Genomic DNA, 6,658 nt, shown 5'->3' with positions numbered 1-6,658 from the left:
GCGTGGCAGGGCTGGAGCTGGGGCTGCCCCAGTGACAGCTGAGTTGTGGGCTGGCTGTTGCAGGCACTGCTGTCGGAGGCACTGGGGGTGCTGGGTGTGGTGCGGAAGGAGCGCCTCCTCTACCTGGTGGGGCAGACCCGGGTGCACCTGGACCGTGTGGATGGCCTGGGGGATTTCATGGAGCTGGAGGTGAGTGGTGCAGGCTGGGAGGCGTGCTGCTGTGTCCCCTCCTTGTCCTGCAGGCCAGGTGCTGGGATTGTGCCACCACATGGCCGTGGCCCCACAGCCGATCTGCTCTGACGTGTCTCTTCCATGGTCTCTGCAGGTGGTACTGAATGAGGAGCAGAGCCTCCAGGACGGGGAGCAGGTGGCCCGGGCACTGATGGAGGAGCTGGGGGTCCGGGAGGAGGATCTCATCTCTGGGGCCTATCTGGACCTGCTCCTGGCCCAGGGGGAGTTGCAGCAGTGAGCTTTAGCCCTGCCCTGGCTTGCACCCTGACTGCCAGGAAGACGGTCCGGAGTCCCCCCATCCTCCATGTACACATCTCCCTGCCGCTGTGATGGGTGGGCGGCTTAGGCCCTCCTCTGCCCATCTGAGTGGGGGTGCAGCATGAGTTCAGCCTCACCCTGCCCAAGGGGCTGCCTGTGAGGACATGCCCTTGTTTCTAGGATGTGCCCCCACCCCCAAGGGAGGGGCTGGCTGGCTTCAATAAATACTCAGTTCTGGACCAGGGCCATGTCCTTTGCCATCCAGCAGCTGGGCCAGAGTCTGGGCAGCAGAAGCTAGGATGCCTGTGTTCCATGTGTGGCTCTGCTGTGCACACCCCAGCCCTGCGGTGGGGTGACAGATGCTGCAGGGGATGGGGTTAGCTCATGGGTGTCTTCAAAGCACCAGGCCATGCCTCTGTAACCAAACCTGGGTTGCGGGGAGGAGAGAGGTGCTGTCTCCAGGGCCTTTCCTTGTTCACTGGCTACCTGGATGTTTGGGGCTGCTGTTTTGCGCAAAGAAGAGCAAGATCTGGTGGAGGAAAGTCTCCCTGCTGAGTTGCCCCTGGCTCAGGTGCAGTGGATGAGGAATCTCTGCAGCTGGCTCCAAGAGCCCTTCACCCCCTCGGTGGCTGCCGACGGGTTGTCAGTGCTGGGCCCTGCAGGAGCCAGACCCAGCTTGGCTGAGAGGAGTGGGTGGGGTGACACCAGGCAGGGTTGTGGGGCAGGAGGAAAGAACTGATCCAAGAAGGGAAGGAGGGGAAACTAGCACTGGAGGAGCAAGGCACCTGGTGGAGGAAGCTGCCTGCAGGCTGGGCCCTAAGAGGCGGCAGGGCTTGCCAGAATGTGGGCCTGCCAGTTCTGGTGCACATACTCAGTGCTATGCCCCCACTGCAGCACATCAGGAGAGCATGGCCATGAGCACCTCAGTTGATGGGTCTGTCCCTGCAGCAGCAGCAGCAGAGATGGGCCCAGCACCTCCATCTCTGCATTGCCCTAGCCTATGGCAGCCCCCCCAACCTGCCCCTGTGGGCATGTGGGGCTCTGGGAGATTCTGACAGCCACCCCAGGGCCTTGCAGGCACTACTGCTCTGAGTTGGGTGCTGCGGGCAGGGTGCTGTGCAGGAATCTGCGTTCTCCATTTGCCATAGAAAAATGCTGTAAACCCTGATTGTCTCCTTTTAAAGAGAAAAACCCATAGTTTCTCCTTTAAAGGAGAAAAATGTGGGAAATGATGGGTTTCCCTTGCAAGCTTGTAGAGTTCCAGCCTGCAAGGGGCTGCAGGGAGCAGGGTAGGGGCGCCATGCGCATGTGTGTGTATATACACATACGGACATATGAACATGGGTGCCAGGCATCCTGGAGAGCAGCTCCTGCAGGTAAATCTGGCGGGGGCGGGAAATTGAGTCCCCCATAGCGAGGGAGGGAGTTGGGCAGGACTGGGGCTGCTGCCCAGCTGGGGGGGTACATGGGGCTTGAGGCCCTCAGGGCACAGGCCCTGGTGAAATTGGGCCCCTCTCTGCCCCTGGTCCTGTCATGGGCCCCTGCCCTCTGGGGGTCCCTGCCCCCAGCCGCTGGGAAGACATCCTTAGGCTGGGCTTGAGGATGCTGCTCCCAGGAGCCTCTCCATGCATCTGCCAGGTGGTTTCCTTCGACCTGGCACCCTCATCTCATCCCCTGGTTTATGCATCAGGCAGCTGCCCTTGCCCCATCTCTGCTGGCATGAGGAAACAGAAAGTCCTCAAGGCTGGGCTGAGACCCTGGGAGTCCCCTCACACTATGATACCAATGCACAGAGACCTATGTTGTGGGGTGCAGTGGAACTGGTACGTGTTGGAGGTGGGAGGCCTGGGCAGTGGGGTACAAAGCCACGTGCCCTGATGGGGTGGCTAAGGGGAGCAATGGGGGCTGGAAGGGCAGGGGCTGCATTGAATAGATGGCGTATCTCTTGCTTGTACAGATGTTGCTGCTGAGGTGCAAGTCTCCACATCCAGGTGGGAAAGGAAATTTCCAGCCTCCACCCTCCGCCAGCAGGGCTGTGGCCTCCTGTTCCCCACGTGGGTGGGAAGTGTTGGGGAGTGCTCAGGCTTCTATGGGTGGGAGCCCTAGGTGAGAGGGGAACCCTAACTCCCCCTCCTCTCCCACACTTTGATGCTTGCTGGGGCTGGATGAGAGGAGGGGTAAAGAGCAGGGTCTCTGGAAAATGGAGCTGTGGCTTAGGGGCTGGGCAGGGCTGGACTCTGAGCCTCCCTGGTGAGGCTGGGACACAAGGTCCACCTCCTTCCCTCCCTCCCCAGAATCCAGCTCGGGAGGTAGCACCAGCCAACAGTGTTCCCCCTGCTCAGGGAAGCCTGCTCTGGACAGGAGGACCCTGGCTGTTGGTCTCCCCAGCTCCAACCTGCAGCATTGCCCTCATCCACTTAGGTCTGGAATCATCCTGATGAAATTGGACCAGTGCAAAGTCCTGTGCTTGGGATGGGATCAGCCCATGCACAATGCAACCTGGGTGGGGACTGGTCGAGGTGCTGCACTGCAGAGAAATCCCCAGGAGATCGCCATGGACCACAGCCAGGATTGCCATCAGCAGAGCTATGATGTTCCAGTTTCCATGCCCAGCCCAGACACTGCTTTCAGGGAGGCATGGAAATGCTGAGTGGAGCAGATGGGCCCCGTGAGGCGAGGTGGTAGAGCTGGGATTTATCAGTCACAAGAAGAGAAGGCCAAGGGGCCTCTGGGTCGTCTTCACCTGCAGAAACCAGTCTCACTGTAGCAATGGGGGTGTTGGGAAATGTCTTGTAAGGCTATGACCCATGAGGCCCTAGAGGTTCTGTCATGAGGAACTGGGGGCAGGCTGGACAAATGCATGCTTGGGCCAGGTCCCATGGTGCTGAGTCTTCCTTGAGTAGGTGCTGGGGCTCTAGGGCTCCCCCCAGCCGTAGCATGCAGTTCTAGCATCTTCCGATGCCCTGGTTGCTTCCATCTATAGGCACCTTGAAAGCCATCTCAGAGCTGGCAAGTGCTAGTTCTGCATAGCTCCCCTACCTGTGTCATGGTAGCCCACACTGAGTGCCCTGGAGCTGGGCTGGGTGGGGGTGGGGGTGGGCTGTGCCCCAGGTGCTACTGGTACAGTTTGCTCTGTGGGCTTTCTGCAGTTGCCGGAGGCATCTTTCACTAGGCAGGCCAAGGCCATAGCCCATCCCAGTCCTCTTCCCTGGCAGGGCTGTGGTAGATTTGCCTGCCCTACTCCCTGCCCAGGCAACCCCATGACCCCAAAAGCCCCCATACCCCTGCCCCTGCCTCCCCTGGGATCCTCTGCCAAGACCTGCACAGAGCTGGAGAAGGGCCCAGCAGTGATACCAATGCTGATGAGGCCCTCATCAGTACTGACCCCGTAGGAGCAGGCCTGGGCTCTACACAGCTCTGTAGCCTGTGAGGGGTGGGGGAGGCAATTGGCAAATGGCTTGTACTTGGTCTAGCAAGGAGTGTAGGATTCCCATTGCAGGCAGGCCCTGTTCATCCCTTTCACATGCATTTGCAGCTGTTTCAGAGCCACACAGGCTCCTGCCAGGTGCTGCAGCTCCAGGAGGCTGCTCCTAACCTCAGTGCCCCAATGTGCAGCCAACTGGAGCTCATCCAGCCAAACGGGAGGGGACTTGCCCTCTTATGGCCAGGACCCGGCTGACTCCTTTTGTCCGGAGCTGGGGGTTGGCCATGTTGACATTGGCCTCTGCAACCCTGCATGTGGTTAGTGCAGCGAGCAGGCTGTTCTGGCTTCTTGGGGAGTGCACGCACACCTGTATCTGTGGCAGGGAGAGGCTTCCTGTCTGTGCTGGGGAATGTGTGCACATGTATTGGCAATACAGGGCGCCTCATCTGTGCTGGGGTCCTGCCACCTGCCACGTATGTTGGGGACAGGGCAAGGCATCTTGTCTGTGCTGAGGAATGTAGACACACAGTGGCATGAAAAGGCCTCCCATCTATGCTGGTGAGTGCATGCACATGCATGTTGGCATCAGGGTGAGGCTTCCCATCTGTGCTGAGTAGCATGGGTACATTCATATGAATCTATGAATTCATGTTGGTGTCAGGACAAGGCTTTCCGTCAGTGCTGAGGAGTGTGCATGCATGTGCATGTTGGTGGCAGGGCAAAGTCTTGTGTCTGTGCTGAGGACTGTGCACACGTGTTTGCAGCATGAGGTCTCCTGTCTGTCCTGTGAAGCACATGCACACAGGTGTTGGTGGCAGGTGAGGTCTTCTGTCTTTGCTGGGGAGTTGTGCGCACACATATCCATGGCAGGATGAAGCTGCCTGTCTGTGCTCGGAGGTGCATGCACACACGTCAGCAGCAGGACAAGGTCTCCTTTCATACCTAGACCCCCAGCCTTGTTCTGCATCCACTGCCTGGTACAAAGGATGCTGTGGATGTTCCATGGGGCAAAGGGGCTGGAGGAACCAGTAAGAACTGGATGACAGGTGAACTAGCAGACTGGCTGCCAACACAAGAGGCAAGAGGCAGGTCTGCAGCCCAGGTTTTTACTGCTTCCACCCCAGAACTCTCACCCCAACAGCTGCCTGGCCCCCCATGATGGCCACAGAGATTCTTACGTGTACCAACTGAGGAGACTCCAGGGGCACAGGGAGAAGGGTGGCACACTGGCCCGAAGTGGGAGTTTTTGTATTGGTGTAGGTCCCCAAATGTCCCCCCAGCCTGTACCCTAGTGTAGAGACTGGTTCTGACAGTCTAATGACATGCTCTCTGATTGTAGTCCAGTTTCTGTTTTGCTGACACTTGGGGCTGGAGTGAAGGGAGCCTCTTGTGCACTTGGAGGTGTTAGTTAATTGGCACTTCTGTCCTTGGGTAAGTAGAAGGGAGGGTTTCTCGCCCCTCCTTTGCCATCAGGGAGTATCACCCTGCTTCCTCTTTACCTCAGTTATGGTCTTTACCAACAAGGCCACTTTGTTTTCATACCTTATCTAATAAATTTAAGAATACTATATTTATTATGGCAAAATGACAATACATTACAATAAAGCTGTGAAGTACTATATCTGGATTTTTCAGTTTAAAGTCTTGTTTTAAAAGCTCTTTTCAGGTCTTGTGCCCTTCTCGTTAGATCTCCTTACAGGTTTTGCTGGAGGTGCTGATGCTTCCTTTCCTTTGCTGACCAGGGTGGTCCTCACCGCTACCAAGGTTCACTCTGTGGTCACTCAGAAACCAGCTTTAGGGCCTTCTGCTCAGCCCCATGTCTGCACCTTGTCCCTGGCCCCTTGGAAACGGCCAAGACTAGCAGCCCCAGCCAGGGCCCAGGTGGGTGGAAACGGAATGACTGCAGAAGGGCGCAGTGAGTCTGGAGCCCGGCTGGGGTGCCTGAGTGCCCTGCCGTGCTCTGCCCTGCTGTGCATTCAGCACACGGGCGGGGTGGTGTGGGCAGTCACAGCTCCAGTGTCCATCGCCCTGCCTGCTTCGGTTGTCCATCGCAGCAGGTACTGGCGCCACTTGGCTAGGGCAGAGCAGCCTCCACCGCGCTAGGCCACGTCTTTCCCGCACCAGCAGCGCTTTGATGTGTTGGCTCGAGCGGAGCCGGCCCCGACACAGCGCTGGCTCAGCCCAGTGCTGGGAAGGCCTGTCCTCAGCGGATACAGCCCCGCCCCCGCCGCCTCTCCCCGTGAGCTCTCTCGCTGCAGGGAGGCGCTCCGGGGAGTCCGTCCCGCCTGGGCAGCCCCCTTCCCTGGGGCTCTAGAACACGGATGGATGCGACCCCCCGGGCGCCAGGGAGGACGGTGGAGTCGGCTGGCCCGACTCCATCCCCGCTCTCCCAGCTTCGTGCGTGGGAGCAGCCCCGCCCCCGCCGCCTCTCCCCGTGAGCTCTCTCGCTGCAGGGAGGCGCTCCGGGGAGTCCGTCCCGCCTGGGCAGCCCCCTTCCCTGGGGCTCTAGAACACGGATGGATGCGACCCCCCGGGCGCCAGGGAGGACGGTGGAGTCGGCTGGCCCGACTCCATCCCCGCTCTCCCAGCTTCGTGCGTGGGAGCTGGCGGCTTCCCGGCCCGGGGCGAGGCGGGCTGTGCCGCGAGGTGTGCAGCGCGGGCTCGCGGGGGGCAGCAGGTGCCGGTGCCGGTGCCGGTGCCGGTGCCGGCCCGGGGGAGAGGCGTGGACACACGCAGAGGGCCGGC

At 59.7% G+C, this 6,658-nt stretch overlaps 1 long non-coding RNA gene across 1 annotated transcript; it reads left to right on the top strand.

Annotated features, from left to right (window-relative positions):
- Positions 1-28: 28 nt before the first annotated feature.
- LOC102369242 lies at positions 29-733 on the top strand. The gene is made up of 2 exons (XR_325031.3): positions 29-189; positions 326-733. It is a non-coding gene; the product is annotated as an uncharacterized LOC102369242 (long non-coding RNA).
- Positions 734-6,658: the final 5,925 nt, after the last annotated feature.

The sequence above is a fragment of the Alligator sinensis genome, unplaced genomic scaffold (genome assembly GCF_000455745.1).
Source record: "Alligator sinensis unplaced genomic scaffold, ASM45574v1 scaffold961_1, whole genome shotgun sequence".
Taxonomy (NCBI): domain Eukaryota; kingdom Metazoa; phylum Chordata; order Crocodylia; family Alligatoridae; genus Alligator; species Alligator sinensis.
The sequence above is the reverse complement of the archived record's forward strand: the minus strand, read 5'-3'. Positions and strand labels throughout refer to the sequence as shown.